Consider the following 21,706-nt stretch of genomic DNA (forward strand, 5'->3'; position numbering starts at 1 on the left):
AACAGAAAACACCAACCAACAACTGACTCCTCTGTCAAAAGGCACAAAAAAAAACAACCGAACAACACACATTTCAGATAACATGCAATTGTACATTCAAATATTGTGGTGGAGTGATATATGTTTTACTTGCCAAAAATCTTGTCACGTTTGTTACGTTAGGTAAGCATTAACGTAATCTATTCATATTGCTATTTTACGCTTACACTACGTGCTCATTTGTAAAAAAAAAATTTAATATTTTGTTCATGTTGAGTTAATATGTAACTTCTCTTCAATAATTTTAATGGTATATACATTTCTTCTAGAAAAACTGCACGTACAACATTATCTTATTCACTTAACTACAACCCCCTTCCCTTTCATGTATGTGACCTACCGAATTAGACTATTTACCGGATTTGTTATCACATAAGCAACACGAGGGGTGCCTCATGTGGACCAAAATCTGCTTACCCTTCCGGAGCACCTGAGATCATCCCTAGTTTTTTGGTGGGATTCGTGTTGTTTATTCTTTAGTTTTCTATGTTGTGTCATGTGTGCTGTTGTTTGTTTGTCTTTTTCTTTTTTAGCCATGGCGTTGTCAGTTTTTTTTTTTAGATTTAAGTGTTTGACTGTCCCTTTGGTATCTTTCGTCACTCTTTTATTCCGATGTTAATTTAAATTTTAGGGTCCGCAATGCTTTTTAATTTCGTACTGGTTTTTGCCTATTCACGTTTTGATTCTAACGTCACTGATGAGTCTTTTGTGTGTGTAGGATAACAACTTTATTTCGTATTTATCTAATAATATTACTCCCCTTTCTCTATTTAGATACATCCGGTTGACATGACATGTTTATCAGAAAGAAAAACGCAAGTCAATGATGACGAAGTTTGTATTTCCGCGATAACAGATGGCCTTTCGTCAAAACATAAAAAGTTCAAAAAGTCTTTGGAAATACAGCTGCCTCTACAATATGGTTCCAGACCGTTCGAGGATGACTTTGACTACAGGGTTTTTAAGTGGGATGATGATGGCTCATTTGAATTTGTTGATATAAGACCAGTCATACTAAACAATACAGCTTCTTTTTCGGCAAATTCCTTTTCTGGGTAAGTGTAAAATTGTAAATGGAAATGGGGAAAGTGGCAAAGATACCATAACCCGACCAATGAGCAGAAAACAGCCGAAGGCCACAAATATATACCGGGTGTAATTTTTTATTGTACATGATAGTAGATATAATATGCGGTTGTTAAAAAGTTGATCGTGTTTAGATTTTTTTGTATATGAAAATGCGCTTTCTTGCTTCATTCAAATGTACACACTTATATTAAAAGACTCACTCAATTCACATGAATATTCGTGACGTTTTGTTTTTTCCTGTTTATTAAAAAAACTTGATTCTTGTGAGGTCTTATGATGCCGAGATTCATAAATTCAAAATGAATCAAAGTTTTATGAATTTTTCAAATGCTTAAGATTCTGAATAAACATGTTTTGAATTAAACTTCACTTGATCGGCAACCAGACGACAAAAAAAATGAAAAGTTGATAGATGCATTAAATTCAGCTGATCAACGATCACTGGTTGATAAAATACAACACTTGCATTCAACTGGAAAAGGTCTCCATGATGTGTGTAGATGAAAAAGTATGTGAACAAAATATTGCTCTTACCAAGCATTTGTCCGTTGTAGAAACATCTATCGTAACCTAGTTCAAATTCTTTCTAAATATTTTCCCTAGAAATATAAAGTTCCTTTGTTTTTATGTTTATGTCTCCATGGTTGCTATGAGCGAGGTGTGTTAAAAACTCAAAATTGGAATTATGTCTGGGCTAACAGCATGAACGAAAAAGTTAACATGATGTATTCTTTTGAGAAATTTTTAACAAGAAAGAGTTTAATATTAGAAATATTATTCTTAGTAATATCAATGTCCATTTGATTCATTTTACGTCGCTTTCATTTTTTTACGAAGAAACTTGAAAAGTAGAATAACAAAAAATACTGATCTCCGATGATAAATCGGAAAGTCCATAGCTATAATATATATGTATTTCTTAAATTAATCTATATGTATATCAAAATAAGTATAATAATAATAGAAATGTAATGTCATCATATACATAAAGCTGGTAGTTTTATTGTTAATTAATACGTTTCTGTATATGTTGTATTGATTGTCATTGAAATGAATTCGAAACTATCTAGCAAATCTCATTCAGAAATATATACATAACATACATCAACATATTTAAAAGTTCAAAGTTGCAGTATACATGGTATAAATTTACACGAGCTTTTTTTTTCTTTTTACGTGATTTCCAGAAAAAAAGACACATTTTTTATTTTATTTGTTTAGCAGAATTTTATTCTAGTTTTTATTCCATTTTCAAATACTTTATGTGGTTACAGTTTCATTATAACACAAACATGATACAAAGTGTCACATAACAATGAAAAGGCTTGCTCAATTCTGATGGTCATTTTTATTATATTTTTTTAACGTATAACATCTACTTAAGGTGGTACCAAAATGTATTTGGCTCGTTTAATTTTCATAAAGTTTTGACAAAGTATTTACTTTGACCCTTTGATAAAAATTTCAAAATTTCAAAACATTTGAACCAACCAATTTATCAGAAAAATTACACTGGTTATATAGCAGTTTGACAAACACTAAGTTTGATCATTGAGAAGCTTGATATTCCCTTTACAACGCAACGTAATAAAAACGTTTAGCTGATTTTACAGAGTTATCTCCCTATAGTGTTAGGTACCACCTTAATTGATTTGGTTTCCAAGCGTTCATGTTATTTTTTTTGAATTATAGCTACTCTTATATTAGACAACAACCGAAGTTCAGGTTAGAAAGATTACTATTTCTAGGTTTTCATTGTGAATGTTACGATTTGTATTGGGAAAATAAAATTTAGGCCCTTGTTAAAATTTATATTAGATGCCTGATTATACTCAAAAGTATCACAATACAAACATGAAAGTCATTATAATCCTTATAGTACTGAAATTCAAAAATGAAAGAAGTTAAAGGTTCCGAGCAACAAAACAAAGAACAAATTTCAACAATTCACCCGAAGGAAAGCTTAAAATTGAGCAACATGAACTTGGGTGAATTCATGTGTGTGTTTCCGTAATTTCTTCAAAAGCAACCTTTTTGTAACTCTTTTAATAATTTTCAGTGTTGTATTATATTCATTTGCTCTGTTTTTAGGTTTGATACTGGGCAAGGAATTATCATTGAAGGAATATTTTCTAAAGATTTTACATGTGAAGTTGTACCCTGGACTTCAGATGAACGGTTGAACATTATAAACACAAATGTTTTCCCCGATGGATTTACGTTGGAAACGGACCTCTACTTTGTAAAAAACTCAAAAACTGGAGGTCCATTGGATGGAAATACAATTCCGGCTGGGAATATGTTATTGACAGCCAAAATACCAAAAGGGAAAACGTATGCAAATGTGTATTATAAATACAAAGGTGCTGTAAGATTTAATAACACCTGGACATTGCTTGAGCCTAGGGTATGTTGAAGCATAAAGTATAAAACAGCAATAAAGGTTAACGCTTCAGGTAAGAACAAAATAACAACAAACATGATAAAAGGATAACTCCTCATACATGTTGAAGTCTCGAGTACAAAGTAGCAATAGAGGTTAATGCATCAGGTATGCTGACTATACTGTATGTATTTTTACTCATTTTTGAAAACCGTAAGGTGGCCTTCAATTACTCACTTCTAATTTAACTTTGAAAGGTAGTTTAGCAAAAACACTTCATGTCCTCATCTTTTTATATTATTTAATCCAGACAAATTTTGCATTGCTTGATGGAATTTATAGAATCACGTCAAAAAAAGAAAGCAAATAAATGATATACGTAACAGGTAAATCGCTTCAGCTTTATCGGGATTGACATGTGTTTAAGTTTAAAGTCTATTCTCTAAATTTCAATATCCGTTATCTTTTCTCCTTAAATTATTTGGAACAAGTTTAAAACATATCAGGATAACATTATATACATTTGTATTAACTTCATTTTATCAGGATAAAGATATTGCTTTTAAAGTCGATGGCGTTGAATCGTTTTGTGTTATATCCATTCTACCAGAAGAAAGACATACAATTTCTCCCTTCGGAAGTCGGTTTATCAGCCCAATCGACAATGGAATACAAGTAGACTTTCCTTCGAATGTTGTTGACAAAGAGGAGAAGATTTGTTTTCAGGTACTATGAACATAGATAATACACAAGATAAAATACCATCTTTATTTAATTAGTTGAGAGTAAAACAGAAAACACCAACCAACAACTGACTCCTCTGTCAAAAGGCACAAAAAAAAAACAACCGAACAACACACATTTCAGATAACATGCAATTGTACATTCAAATATTGTGGTGGAGTGATATATGTTTTACTTGCCAAAAATCTTGTCACGTTTGTTACGTTAGGTAAGCATTAACGTAATCTATTCATATTGCTATTTTACGCTTACACTACGTGCTCATTTGTAAAAAAAAAAATTTAATATTTTGTTCATATTGAGTTAATATGTAACTTCTCTTCAATAATTTTAATGGTATATACATTTCTTCTAGAAAAACTGCACGTACAACATTATCTTATTCACTTAACTACAACCCCCTTCCCTTTCATGTATGTGACCTACCGAATTAGACTATTTACCGGATTTGTTATCACATAAGCAACACGAGGGGTGCCTCATGTGGACCAAAATCTGCTTACCCTTCCGGAGCACCTGAGATCATCCCTAGTTTTTTGGTGGGATTCGTGTTGTTTATTCTTTAACTTTCTATGTTGTGTCATGTATGCTGTTGTTTGTTTGTCTTTTTCATTTTTAGCCATGGCGTTGTCAGTTTTTTTTTTAGATTTAAGTGTTTGACTGTCCCTTTGGTATCTTTCGTCACTCTTTTATTCCGATGTTAATTTCAATTTTAGGGTCCGCAATGCTTTTTAATTTCGTACTGGTTTTTGCCTATTCACGTTTTGATTCTAACGTCACTGATGAGTCTTTTGTGTGTGTAGGATAAAAACTTTATTTCGTATTTATCTAATAATATTACTCCCCTTTCTCTATTTAGATACATCCGGTTGACATGACATGTTTATCAGAAAGAAAAACGCAAGTCAATGATGACGAAGTTTGTATTTCCGCGATAACAGATGGCCTTTCGTCAAAACATAGAAAGTTCAAAAAGTCTTTGGAAATACAGCTGCCTCTACAATATGGTTCCAGACCGTTCGAGGATGACTTTGACTACAGGGTTTTTAAGTGGGATGATGATGGCTCATTTGAATTTGTTGATATAAGACCAGTCATACTAAACAATACAGCTTCTTTTTCGGCAAATTCCTTTTCTGGGTAAGTGTAAAATTGTAAATGGAAATGGGGAAAGTGGCAAAGATACCATAACCCGACCAATGAGCAGAAAACAGCCGAAGGCCACAAATATATACCGGGTGTAATTTTTTATTGTACATGATAGTAGATATAATATGCGGTTGTTAAAAAGTTGATCGTGTTTAGATTTTTTTGTATATAAAAATGCGCTTTCTTGCTTCATTCAAATGTACACACTTATATTATAAAAAGACTCACTCAATTCACTTGAATATTCGTGACGTTTTGTTTTTTCCTGTTTATTAAAAAAACTTGATTCTTGTGAGGTCTTATGATGCCGAGATTCATAAATTCAAAATGAATCAAAGTTTTAGGAATTTTTCAAATGCTTAAGATTCTGAATAAACATGTTTTGAATTAAACTTCACTTGATCGGCAACCAGACGACAAAAAAAATGAAAAGTTGATAGATGCATTAAATTCAGCTGATCAACGATCACTGGTTGATAAAATACAACACTTGCATTCAACTGGAAAAGGTCTCCATGATGTGTGTAGATGAAAAAGTATGTGAACAAAATATTGCTCTTACCAAGCATTTGTCCGTTGTAGAAACATCTATCGTAACCTAGTTCAAATTCTTTCTAAATATTTTCCCTAGAAATATAAAGTTCCTTTGTTTTTATGTTTATGTCTCCATGGTTGCTATGAGCGAGGTGTGTTAAAAACTCAAAATTGGAATTATGTCTGGGCTAACAGCATGAACGAAAAAGTTAACATGATGTATTCTTTTGAGAAATTTTTAACAAGAAAGAGTTTAATATTAGAAATATTATTCTTAGTAATATCAATGTCCATTTGAGTCATTTTACGTCGCTTTCATTTTTTTACGAAGAAACTTGAAAAGTAGAATAACAAAAAATACTGATCTCCGATGATAAATCGGAAAGTCCATAGCTATAGTATATATGTATTTCTTAAATTAATCTATATGTCTATCAAAATAAGTATAATAATAATAGAAATGTAATGTCATCATATACATAAAGCTGGTAGTTTTATTGTTAATTAATACGTTTCTGTATATGTTGTATTGATTGTCATTGAAATGAATTCGAAACTATCTAGCAAATCTCATTCAGAAATATATACATAACATACATCAACATATTTAAAAGTTCAAAGTTGCAGTATACATGGTATAAATTTACACGAGCTTTTTTTTTCTTTTTACGTGATTTTTTCAGAAAAAAAGACACATTTTTTATTTTATTTGTTTAGCAGAATTTTATTCTAGTTTTTATTCCATTTCCAAATACTTTATGTGGTTACAGTTTCATTATAACACAAACATGATACAAAGTGTCACATAACAATGAAAAGGCTTGCTCAATTCTGATGGTCAAACATGAAAGGTGTGGAAATGAAACATAATAGTTAGAGCTAAAACATTATTCATCAGATCACGGAAGTTTCATTCAGATACCGTTTTACTAGACTGACATGCTTTTGAAATATTTGTACTATTTATATGTTATATGTTTCTAATTTATTATACTTCATGTTAAAATGCAATATTTTGATGGGATAATACGAGGGTGTTAATATACTCTATCACATGCTGAGTGACATTTTGTTTTTTTTAACGATTACATAGATCTTGATTTCGTTGGATTGATAAACAGATAGATTTTAATTCTATTGGGTGTGATTTAGCGTTCCTACTGACCGACTTGGCTTTATGTACTTGAAAGGCAAAATTGAAACATAGACCTCATCAAATAATAATAAAAAAAAAAAAAAAACCCAAAGTATACAGAGGATTTCTTTGATTTCACTTTTCACATATGTTGATGATGTCCTGTTAATCTATAACCAATAGTTCAGTGACTAGTTGTATCTGATATCCATATAATTCGTCCTAACATCAGCTCAACATTGTTAGATCTGGTAATTTGCTTTCGCAAATATTTTGTTCTTCCCTTCCCGGCAGTCGAAATCATGTACTGATATATCGTGGCACTAAATCGTCTGGCACTATGTACAAACGCCCTAGACCTCTCAACAAACTAGGCTCTGCTAAAATAAAGCTTTCGGTGGCTGTGGGTACCTTTCCTCGTCAGTTTCAATCTAGCCTAGTAACACAGTACATGATATACAAGCCATGCAGAGGGAATTATTACATATCAGCTAAATTATCTATTGTTAAGGATCCTACAATTAATGTAAGATGCAGTCACAGAAATTAATATACCATTAATACGTCTGAACCAGTGACGAAAAAATAGTTTACGGACACTAACAACTCTTACTGGCTGCACATATCTTGATATTTGACTTCGTGTGATACAGATGGATAATCAGGAATCTATCACAAATATAATGATTACAATGACAACCTTTCCGATTCTTACCACTAACATATCGTACACTTTGGCGTTAATATGTACCAAAAAGTAAAATCACAAAAGAGATCCGAGGAAAATTAAAACGGAAAGTCCTTAATCATGTTAATAAAGTGGTAAAACCACAAGCTCAAACACATCAAACACATCAATCGAATGGATAACAACTGTCATATTCTTGGTGTTTTAGGAATATCAGGTAATTTCAAAGTATATCGAATTTAACATAAAAACTATTCCAAACTATTTATTAGCTGTTAATAAAAGAACTATAAACAAAGTTAAATGAAGCATAATTAGAAAATCAATTAAATCACAATAAACAAAGTTAACTATTAAAGCACTCTAAATAACTTGGAATAAAATTGAGAATGGAAATGGGGAATGTGTCAAAGAGACAACAACCCGACCAAATAAAAAACAACAGCAGAAGGTCACCAACAGGTCTTCAATGTAGCGAGAAATTCCCGCACCCGGAGGCGTCCTTCAGCTGGCCCCTAAACAAATATATACTAGTTCAGTGATAATGAACGCCATACTAATTTCCAAATTGTACACAAGAAACTAAAATTAAAATAATACAAGACTAACAAAGGTAAGAGGCTCCTGACTTGGGACAGGCGCAAAAATGCGGCGGGGTTAAACATGTTTGTGAGATCTCAACCCTCCCCCTATACCTCTAACCAATGTAGAAAAGTAAACGCATAACAATACGCACATTAAAATTCAGTTCAAGAGAAGTCCGAGTCTGATGTCAGAAGATGTAACCAAAAAAAATAAACAAAATGACAATAATACATAAATAACAACAGACTACTAGCAGTTAACTGACATGCCAGCTCCAGACTTCAATTAAACTGACTGAAAGATTATGATTTCATCATATGTACATCAGGCACAATCCGTCCCGTTAGGGGTTTAGTATCATACCATCATAACTTATATGAGAAGAACATAACCCGTGTCATGCCAACAACTGTTTTTAGAATAAATGTGTTTAGTTCCGACGCAAAGACCTTATCAGTGACTCAATATTAACGCCACAATATGCAATCTTTAATGACTTGACAACAGTATCGTAATTATATCCCTTCTTAATAAGTCTATTCAAAGGTTTTTTAAGTTTCTGAGGTGAATACTGACACCTTTGTGCTTTATAAAGAATATTTCCATAAAAAATTGGATGTGAAATACCTGAACGTATAAGAAGTCTGCATGTTGAGCTATATTTACGAATGATTTTTCAAGAAGTAAAACGCGGTTTTCTAGTAATCAGCATATTAATGTTTTTATAAATGTGTTATAAATTTTTCAATAATCGTAATTCATAAAAAATACATAGTAAGAAAATATCAATATTAATATATGATTTTATCATTCAGCTGATTTTAGGCTGCGTAAAAAAATAATCTATCACAACCAGAATTACAAAAATTAGGAGCGTACATAAACAAAGAGAAAACACCCATTTAAGTGATTTTTACAATAAAGATATGGACTTCTTGTAAAAATAATTGACGTGTAAGAAACAGTCATTCGAAGACAGATTTTTACATCAATGTTTCTAGCAAAGGCAAACAAGTAGAAAAAATGTCCCGAACTGTTTACATGGCTGTACCAGTAGCTTATTTACAGCTGATATAACTATTTGAAGTTAACGTAAAACAATTACATGAATAGCTTTTTTCACTGAATATATGACTACGTGTTGGTCATAATTTTCAAATACATGTATGTATTTTTAAGGTACATGCTTGTTAACATGTGGATGATTTTCGAAATGACGATCATGATTCACACATTGATCTATGCCTTATCACCATTTATTTTAATTAGTTTGACAGTCCCTGTACCAATACAACATATATTTGTTCGATATAATTTGATGTAAGTTAATATGTGTTAGTAGTAGTTTAAATCATAATATCTTCTTCATATTTAAATATATGGTTGTTGCATTCATACATTATATAAAAACATAAATGTTTGTTTAGTTGCTGCTCATAATGCTTATTTACATCCTGTGTTATTTATTGTTTCAAATGCTAGGTCCTATACGCAATTCGCTCCTCGTCTGGTGAAATCGACAAACTAAATAAAAAAAATGTAAGATACGGAGTTTAATTCTTATAGTAATAGTTGTAATAATAAATCGAAAAATAAAACTTACCTGAGTGTTCTTGCATTTGTTGTATTGTATTCCTGTCATGAAATAATGTCAATTCAGCGGTATATTGATAATTGCCACAAAGCTCGAGGTTTTGCTAGCCACAAAACCAGCTTCAATCAACCATGTTTACTTACAATGTGCTGTACCAAGTCAGGAATATGGTATCGATGAGACTTTAGTTCGTTTCTATTTTTGTGTTGCAATGTCGTTTGTTTTTGTCGCACTTCAGTGTTTCTGTTGTTTTGTTGTTTTCATCTTATTGTCGATGTGTTTCCCTTGGTTTTAATTTCGTACCATTCAACTACAGGTCATTCAATCAAAGTTGACATTTTTGATAAGGGATTCTATATAATCATTTCAATGAAATTATCAAATGGAAATATTAGAAGAAAATGGTATTTGCTATAGAAAAATGAATATGTGTTGTCACACTAAAAAAAAAGATGAAGAAGATGTAGTATGATTGCCAAAAAGGCAACTTTACACAAGAGATCGACACAGATATTAACAACTTGAGGTCACTGTACGGTCTTCAACAATGAGCAAAGCCCATACCGTATAGTCAGCTATAAAAGACAAATAAACAATGTTTGTATATTTATTATAAATTGAAGTGTCTTTTTTTCAATCGAGTTACTTAAACGAAAACGTACCAATTTTCTACCTCATCTCCTTGAAACTTTATTCACAACTAATGTTTCTTTTTGTGTTTATTCTTGTCAGCTCCACCAGTTTGTCTTCGTGATTTATGATGGAAATATGTTGTAGGGTCAAAACTAATTTCATAGATAAGTCCTTTGGTATTTCTCATACTTAAAATTCCAAATAATGGACCGCCAGATCTCCCAGAAACAAGAACTCGAAATGTATTAAAGTTTTCGTTTACGTTTGGATTAAACGATATTGCAGGTGATCTGCTCTTAACTCCCGTAGGCATACTAAACATGCCTCCTACGTCAACTTTAATGATGGTCTTATCAGGAATCATAAATACATCCTTGCTTGTCCATTCTCTCACAACATCGAAATTGTAACTCTCTTTTCGCTTGCTAATAACTTCATTTACTTTCTCAAATTTAACACACTCCAGCATAATCATCAGCGTATTAGACTCTTTTTGTTTTTGAACAAAAAAGAGAATTTTGCATACCGTCTTTGCCATGTGTGTGGCTTGAAATGTTGTTTGCACATTTCGACGTAATGGAGCTGTGGCAACACAACAAATACTGCAAAAAATAAGAAATGTAATTGAAATGAACTGTTTGTTTATTATGTTTTGTTTGCATTTTTGCCTCTCTGTACGATTTGTTTTTTGCTCTCCAACTATTGGAACTCGATAAATCTATTTGACCGCAAACGTCGTTATATTTTGCGGCTAAGGGATTAGAAGATTTCGATAACTTCGCGGGAGCTACGCTCATTTCGAAATGGTTGCACCAAGTCAGGAATATGACAGATGTTATACATTCGTTTGATGGGTTTAAGTTTTGTTTTTGCCATTTGATTAGGGATTTTATGGTTTGAATTTTCCTCGGAGTTGTGATTTTGACTTCTTTCTTTTTTGTCTTGCCCAGAGGCAAACGTGCCGCTTTAATCACATCAATAAGGGTCAAAATAAAATGCAAAGTGAAAAACATGTATAACCGACAAATTCCAAAACTGCTGTTATAAATTCAATGAAATCACTACCTTGTAGTGCTTCGCATGATTCAACCTTAAGAAAATAGAAAAATTACAGAAGAAACCAGATCAATGATATACCATGGCAATTCAAAACAGCTGACTTTTGGGTTATTTATATACATTGTATATTTATCGACTTTATATTTCAAAAACCAAGTTTTTCATTAAGTAATGCTTATTATTTTTTTCCCACGGCAATAGTTATTAAGGTAACCTGCTTATAATTAATTTGTTACGTCAGACGCGCGTTCCATATACATATGACTTATCAGTGACACTCAGATCGAAATATATTGGTGAAATGGCTGCACAAAATAGTCTTTGTTTAGATACATGTCTATATAGTGACATGCATAATGGACATCCTCTAACAAATTTACCATCAACTATAACTTTAAATTCTTCCATGATTTATAAGCTATTATACAACTTTGCATTATAATGTAAAATATAAGGATGCCAAATAATATTTTATTGAGTTGGCATACTTACCACTTTGAAATGAAATAAATAAAGAATGCAAAACACAAAATTAGTTGCGCTACTGGCTATGTCTGTCCAAACTTCCCTCTCTATTTGTGTTACAAAACGGAGAATAACACTGTTTTGTTTTGTGTAATCATGTTAACAACTTATTCATAAACAGAACTCTTGAACATGGATTTACCTTTTACTTCTGCAAATAACAAACTGAAACCTCTTGGCACGCGACAGAAATGCGTTTCCATACTCACAACGTTGAACATCACAATATGTACATAAAAACTCTTACTTAATTACAAACATCTATTGTAGTTCTAATCAACACCTGCTTACATATTTACTTGTATGTATATCAATCTTGAGTCACATCCAGATCTAAGTAGAACTATTAAAGTAAAGTAAATGGCATGTTGAAGCTGATTTCTCTGGCTGTAACCTAAGTGTTCCCCATTTACAACTTTAATAATACAGATTTCAAAAAGCCAATCCGAGATATAGTCATAGAAAAAGTGCCAAAGTCAAACTACCTCTTAGTTCTGGTAATTCTAAACGAAATATATTGAATGTGAAATTATTTTGTATTGTTAGATATGTGTAACGGAAGAGCTAATCATTAGATAGCTGTCATTCTCATAGGTCTGTTTCATATATAAATTGATGGTATGCTTGCTATGGACAACGACTAGTACTGTTATCCTTACAAAACCAAGAATAAGTCACGGGTACAGGATGTTGAGCAGGATCACCCCCTGTTTCCGGTTGGTTCATGTTGCTTATTTTCCGGTTTTCTATTAATTGTGTTTTGTTTGTTTTTGTTTATTTGTTTGTTCGTTCTTTTCAGTTATGACGTTGTCAGTTCTTTTTTGACTTAATTAATTTAGGGGGCCCTTTAGTGTTCTATGTCTGTCTCTCTTTCTTTCACTGTTGCAATTTATGTTTTTGAAGATTTGGGTGTCTGTTTATGTTGTTGTGACCTGTCATTTGCTTTGTGTCCTTTATAATGGTGGTGTATCATTCAAGATTTATGTTTGCGGAATAGTCATACCTATATCAATACATAATGTTTATTTTTCAGTTTTAACACCTTGATCATATTATTACAGAAATTTAGGTTGAGAAACAGTAATCTTACCCACTGAAAGAACTAATTGTAAATGTAGCTATATCTTTTTTCATTACCACCTTGGTGTCGACAAATTCTATAGACCAGTCATCGTTTACTTTAAAAATCAAATACTCCAATTTTTCTTCCTCTATGTCCCTTCTATCTATCCATTCCAAAGGTAACTGAACGGAAACAGGGACTTGGAAATCCAAGTGAGACTCAAATAGGCAGTTTGAAATTTTAAAGATTCCAATTTCATTTACATCTATATTTCGTTTGATGTTGTTTGTATTAGCTGGATATGCCTAAATAAATGAATATTTATATACACATATATATTTATAATGTATAAAATAATAGTATTTGTTTTGAATCTATCAATCTCAATGTACAATAAGATGCAAAAATATATTTAAAGGACATTAACAAACCCGGATAGCTGTATGCGCCTGATCAAGCTAATTGTTCGTGTGAATTAATAAACTGAATATCAACACAGTAATGTTCTTCTCTCTCAGGATTCGAACTCATTCTATTGGGATTTCGAGACACTATCGCCTGCATTGTGTCCATCGCTTTAAACCACTTGGCCACATAGACTGAAAGAGGGACAACGCCATGGCTAAAAATGAAAAAGACAAACAGACAAACAATACACAACACGAAAACTATATAAAGGTATCGGTGGCCTGTTGTTACCGTTTAGTTGAATTTCATTTCTGTCTCAGTTGCGTTAAATTGTATGTAAATACACAAAATTTTCACCGAGCTAAGTTTGATTATAACATTTCTAAATTAATTCATAATTTGCACTTGTGTGAAATGTTTTTGAAATAATTCCAGAACGAGATTTCAAGGAGACTGAAACACAAGGAGAAACATACTTTACACGTCATTCCGCAAGCAAGAATATTCAGTTATTATAAACATATGTCATAAACGCATAAGTTTGTTTTTTTGCTAAAACAAAGACAACGTAATAATACAGATAGAACGTGAAGGACAAATTGGAGATACATATCAGAAGTAAACAAACCCAAGTTTCTGTAATTTAGAATGAAATTAAACGAGATCCTGTTAAAAACAACCCCCCAAAAAACCCAGTCACAAACAGACATGTGCAAAAAGAAACCTGTTAACTAATGGAAGGGGTACAGAATAAGGTCAGCAAAAAACAGAGTAAACAGAAACTACTTGATATAAATAGGTAGAAAGCAAATAAATAGAAATGTTGAAGGTTTGTTCTAAATAGATGGGCAAGTCACGAACTTAGACATCAGGTTTTGTTTTTACCGAAAAGCAAGATTTTGTCATCAAATCTGATTAAAGGGATTTATGACTTTCTTCATGTGGGAACCATGTTTAGATTTCATATGCAGATGTGAATTTTATATTAAACGAGGACATTGTTATAAATGGCATAACCACAGCTACAATTTTTTTACCAGTTTAGTTATTGACAAAAAAGCGGCAATTGGTTTTAACGCAAATGTAACAGTTTTGAATGAATATATCTTGTTGTCAGGTAGTTTATTATTATGAACATATTAATAATACTTCATATGAAAACAGAAGTCATTAGCATTGGGCTGGTGATTGGTAATTAATAACCATTAAAAGGACATAAATGCAATAGTAGTTTTGAGGTAGAATATCATAATTAGGAGATAACTGTATTGTATTTTAAGCTCCGACGGCATCAATTGGGGATTTGATGGTAGCAAATTAAGGTTACTGGCGACACGTTAGCGGAGACAGTAAACGGGTATTTGCGACCATCAAATCCCCAATTGATGCCGTCGGAGCATAAAATACAATATTGTTATCAAATTCTAATGAAACTGACAGAAAACAACGTTAAAACATGTATTTATATTCTGTCATATGCCGTCTGCGCTTGCGCGTACGTCACATAGCATCAATTGTCAATTGATGCCATGTAAATAAGTGATGTTATCCAATCAAAATTAACGTTACAAACGTTGTTGCATTAGAATAACTATTGCCAGTCTGTTATCTCGTGTGAGTTATTCGTTTTTTTTGTTAAGGCTATAGTTGAATATTGTAGCAAAACCCTTTATTTACCTTTACGTGAAAGATAACTATCTATTATTGACAGATGTTAACCCATTTGTTTAACGTCAATCTTTTGTTTTACTGTTTGTTTTCAGTTTCATTATCTTTACAATTTAAATTATATTCAACGTATTACTTTTAATAACTGAAAATACAAATGAAAGGTTTGGGGTTCAAACATGTCAGCGTGTTCTTGAATTGTGACATTATTCTTTGGTCCGTGCATGCAAATACTCGACTTCCTTTGCTGATAAAGAATTAATAAGAAATTATATTCTGAATGTGCTTTATTGACATCTCTTTACAATGTTTATCCTCCTTTACCTGCACTTTAAAAAAAATAAGACTGTAAATGACTAAATTTTCTTAATCTTGCCGATTTCCGTATATTTAATGCGACATTATTCTTTACTTATATTATTTTCTCGTATTTACGAGTAATATATAAATGATTATGTGATTCGCTACCGTGGAGACCAGTACGTCGAAGAAAGATCACTCAGTCATTTTGAAATTTAAATTTCAACTTACAGTAACACATTGATAGGGCTTAATAGAGTGATGTGACCGAAATGTTTGTTAGCCGAACGGTTTACTGAGGACCGACTGCAACCTACCTGTCGGGTATTGCCTTTATATATCAATTTCTCGATTGTCATTCAAATCTTCATTGTCATTTCAGACTTTTCACTTTTCAACCAAACATGTTTTTTGTATATTTTCGTGTCGGTCGTATTGCCAATTTCATTGAATAGCCATATACCTTGTTTATAGTTTTGGATACATCCAATCATCTATTAAAATAGCTAAATGGACAGAATATGGCATAAAAAATACAACCTTTTAAATATTAAATATACAAGTTCTACATCAGACATCGTTAATAATGTAGATCATAAGTATATATTTTTTGAGACAGAATGTTTTTATAATTTGCCAAAATGAAGATTTTACTTTGCTTTTTTTCAAAAATATAATAAAAAGTATGGGTCACGGTGATGTTTATCAAGCTATCAGTCGTTGAAAATTGCCTCAATTTGGTTAGATTCTTCATGAAAAAACCCATTTTTGTGCATAATTTGTTTTTCTATGAGATGGAATTTTGAAATAAAGTGTGAGAAGATAGGTTTTATTATATGTATTAAGAAAATACAAAAAAAAAGGTGTCACCGAACTTGTTTTCTTGCTACAAATAAACATAAAAAAAACTATTAGTCCAGTATAATTTTTTTACTAAAAGAGTTACCTCCCCTAAAATAACTCATTGGAAAAAAATATTATAATAACAAAAAATAATGATATTATTGAATAATACAATAAATCACCAAGTTTTCTTTATATAATAAAACAGTCTTACCATTAAATTGCAAATCTGTTTTCAAATTTGCAGATTTGGGCAAATAACTAGACCGAAATTGAACAGCGATTGTAAATCCAAGATGGCGGTCTCCCTTAAATCTAAATGGCCATAATTTAGAATTTTAACTTGAAAATCCAATTTAAATATTTGCTTTATCAACATGCTCAAAGTGATTTGTTTGAATTTTTATTTTTTTGGTAATCGATGTTTTACTTAATGAATACATTATCACCATAAATGTTTACAACGTTACTTATTATTGCGAAAATTGCCGTGGAAGAGATGTTTAACAAAAATAAAAAATAAAAAATAAAATAAAAAAATAGCCTTTTAAAAACATATCATTCATGCAATAACGATAATGTTAGAACAATAAATTGTGAATCAGACAAAAATCAACAAATATTTTGTGGATTAATAATTCCAGCATGTTGCTGATTATATAACTGATATTATCAACCCAAAACTCACAGACAACACACATTTGTTTCGTCTTAAGAACTTATCATTTTCAAGATAAAATGAACTTCATAAGCACCATTAAGTGACTGAACTGGAAATTTTATTTAGTGACAAAATGAGTTTAGAATAGGATCAATAAATATCAATAAATATGCAATCCTTTTTTGCCCGTAGGAATGTCTGTTTAAATTTACTGGTTTCCTCATAATCATTAATCTGAACGGACGGATTGTGTCTGACTTTTATAAAAACTCCGTTAGACTGGTGCAATCTATTGATCGAAAGGAACAAATGTATAAAATGCATTAAAGGAAGCAAATAAGACCCAGTTCACACGAGGACATTAAGATCGATTAGAATTAGATTGATTAACTTCATATCGATTCAGGGGTCAACGGGAACGCTTTGAATCGATCTTCAATCCTTTAAAACAAAAACAATAACAAAATAGGTACAAAAAAAGGAAGATGTGGTGTGAGTGCCAATGAGTCAACTCTCCATCCAAATCACAATTTATAAAAGTGAACCATTATAGGTCAATGTACGGCCTTCAACGCGAAGCCTTGGATCACACCGAACAACAAGCTATAAAGGGCCTCAAAATTACTAGTGTAAAACCATTCAAACGGGAAAACCAACGGTTTAATCTATATAAAAAAAAACGACAAACGAGAAACACGTATAAATTACATAAACAAACGACAACTACAGTACATCAGATTCCTGACTTAGGACAGGTGCAATTAGGTAGTTTAGTTTTAATCGATTAAAAATTAATCGATCTTACTTTAAATGTGAACGCAAAGATCGTTTGAATCTAGTACCCTTTAATCAAAAGTAGTTTAAGCGTATGTTTAGGTGCCAAACTACACATCCTTGTATATACATATATCGGTAGTTCGTTGTTTAATAGATAAGATAGGAAGATGTGTTATGAGTGCCAATGAGACAACTCTCCATCCAAGTAACAATTTAAAAAAGTAAACCATTATACTGAAGGTACGGCCTTTAACAACATTTCTCTATGAACAGGCAAGTAAAACAAACTAAAATAATATGCTTTGCCTCGAATTTTGTCTCTTCTTTCCGGGATCCACAGTATTTATTTGTGATGTAACTTCCTTGCTACAATCTTTGATTTCAAAATTTAAGAAAACTGCAGATTACCAGCATTACAATTTGAACCTATTGTGATTCAATATGTTTAAGAGATACAATGATTTTATTTTTTTTTCAAGTGTTTGTTCCAGTATCTACACACAAAACATTGCAAAATGAATTAAAAAAATATTTCTATTTGAATTTACAAAATGTTTACAGTTTTACGGGAATGTAGGTTATACCGATTTTATCTTTAACGTAGTGTGAATGCAGTGATTAAGAACGATAGAGAAGGTTCAATACACCTGCCACGTAATAAGTTAGAAGTCACATAATCTTGGTGACCTTATAGTGATACTGTAACAGTAGTTCGTATTAAACCACTAGACTATTAAACTCCACATTAAATGCCATAAAGATTGTCATAAAAGTGATTTTAACTGCATTTATTGAACTAATGTTGCCCAACATTTGGCGCTTTACCTGAGTAATAAAAGTATTAGGTGAGTCTTCCCAAAGGACCGTCTGTATGAATTTATCAATAATTAACATATGAATTCACAGTTAAAAATTAGTTATTCTTTACAAAAAACATACCGATGCAATGTCAATGTCAAAGAAGTTCCATTGGTTTTGAAATCTGACTCCTGCTTTGTACTGGAAATATTCATGACCAATGTCTTAAGGTGGCTCATGGGTACAAAAATTTTAGCAAAAAATTAAACCTTTATTTTTTCATTACAAATTTATTTTTTATACACTATTAGTTGTCACTTTATGATATGGTACAAAAAAACAACCCAAAAAATTGATTTGGTTTGGCCCCAGATGACTTTTAAAATTGAAAAAGCTCCAAATTATCTCCCTTTGGTGCGAAAATGCCATTTTTTTGCCTTAAATTTGAAATATCTTTTTTAACTCATCGGTGACCTATATTTTTTATTATTGTTTTCAAATAAGCTGTACATAAACTAAATAATTGTAAAATTTAAGCGATTTCTTATATTAGGTTCTTTTTTTATTTCGATATTTCCTCTTTTTCTCCTATTAGTTCAACAGAAAAAAAGGACATTAACAAAAATGTATGCTTCTTCCAGAGGCAGATTTTAGCTTGAATGAACGGTGACCCCATTTTTTTATTTCATTTTTCCTTTAAGTATATGATAAAGTTCATTTATGAAAAAATATAGGGAAATCCTATATTAGGAAAAAAAATTCATTTATACCCAGGAGCCCCCTTAAACGGGGAGAAGCACCACTTCAACTATCATACTTCCTCCCTCGGACCACAAGCTGCAATCTAATGGACTGTTTTGGGTTCCTTGTTCGTGAATGTGTAATAAATCTGTTGCCAACATAAATTGCTCCGGAAAAAAATTGTTGTTTAATACATCAATCCGTTCATCCATTTCCCATTGTGTAACTTGAAAATTGATCCCTCGCGGGATATACCCGATGAGATTTATGTTATATTCAGTCTCAATTCTGTACAAAATATAATGCAAACATGTTTTTTTAAATCATGTTAGATCTTGTTAAAGATATTTGTTTTTCTTTAGTATGATCGTCTTTGGCACACCTTTTGGAATTCGGGGTCCTCAATGCTCCTCAATTTTGTACTTCGTTGGCTTGATAACGTTTTTGATCTTAGCGTCACCGATGAGTCTTATGTAGACGAAACGCTCGTCTGGCGTATTATTGTATAATTCTGGTACCTTTGATAACTATTCACCATGTTTTAAATATAATTTTCAAATCGGTACTGTAATCTAAAGTGTTGCCCAAACTTGATAAATAAGTTAAAATCTATATGCATAAACTTTCTAAATATCGCGGTAGAAAATTTTTGTTCCTCCTTCGCCAGAAATCGAGTCAGGCTACATGTGCTATAGTGGTGTCGAGACAATATCGCCTGAACTGTATCCAGCGCTATTAAAAATATCTACCCCAAGAATGCACAGAAATTCTGCTTTAGGTGGCCTAGTGTTACCTTCCCTCGTCAGTGACCAGGCTTGTGGTCAATTACATTGGAATGTAATTAATTAAATTACACATAACATTGCAAAAATGGTCATTTACTCTAATTACACAGTTTTTGAAATGGAATTAATTAAAACACAATTACTTTACTAAAGTAATTAATTAGGTTACACATTACATTTCTTCATAACTTTTTTTAAAACAATATATATCATGTATATGTAGCATGTGTAAAATATACATCAAAGCTTACACCATAGTTTTGGCATTGCATTTGATTATCATTAGTTTTTTTTTTTTTTGCCTTTTAGTCTGAATCTCTCTGGTCTGAACACTGTGTCGTCAGGATCTGATGTTGCAGGTATTGCTTAATCATAAGATCGATTTGTTGATAGTAGAGGGAATTTGTTCCTATCAACTTACTAATACATTAAGGGGTATTTTGACAACTCAGAAATGAAGCCATTTGATTAAACAGAATATAAATAAAGAAAATATAGATAAAAAAAAACAGTGTCCTAGTTTTTTTTCTTCACATATTGAAAGATATTATTGTCACAAGATTGACAATAATGTTCAGGTCAAACAATGTATAATGTTTAGATATTAGCAATATTTTGCTAGTTAAATAAAATACACGCAATCATGGCATGTCCCAAGCCTGTTATTTCACGTTTAAATCTTATTAATTGTTGTTTGTTTTTACAGCTGATAATTTTATTTTTCTATAAAAACCAAACAACACCAATGTATGATTCTCACATTTTTCAAAAGTTTTAAGACTATTAAGCAAACAATTTTGGTATGCTTTACATGCTTTTTTCATTATATTTAATTGAATTACCATTACATGTAATTAAAACAAATGCTCAATTACACATTACGTTCAATTACATGGAAAACTGTAATACATTACACTTAATTAACATGATAATTTTATTTACCCCATCCCTGTCAGTAACATCTAAATTTGTATCATAGTTTATGATAAATTTGGCATTTTGATGGAATGGATTGCAGATTAACTGTCTGTAAGATGCAGTCACATAAATAGTCATTCGAAAGGTACGTCTAAACTCTGATAACTTTACGACAGGTCCATCTATTGGATCAATATATAAGGTGTTATTGCTCTGCGGGTCAAGGATCACGTGTTGATTGGTTAAAAGCCGTCATGTGGTGACCCCTCTATGCATCCGTAGGGGGTGAATGACGTCTTCTGTTAATGGTTACTTCACCAATTAATGTTGATGTGTTTCATTGTTAAATTTTCAACAAAACACAGCAGAAAAAGTCCAGCGTACGATTAATTCGTAATAAAGTTAACTACTGACCCCCTCCGGACCATAGAGGATGTATCAAATCCATAGGATATTACTAACCCTGTATGGATCTGTATGGGGTCAGTAGCGAAGCATATACCTTATAATAACGGAGAAATAAAGGCAACAGTAGTATACCGCTGTTCAAACTCATAAATCCATGGACAAAAAACAAAATCGGGGTA

This window comes from Mytilus edulis, chromosome 11 (assembly GCF_963676685.1).
Source record: "Mytilus edulis chromosome 11, xbMytEdul2.2, whole genome shotgun sequence".
In the NCBI taxonomy this organism is placed as follows: Eukaryota; Metazoa; Mollusca; class Bivalvia; order Mytilida; family Mytilidae; genus Mytilus; species Mytilus edulis.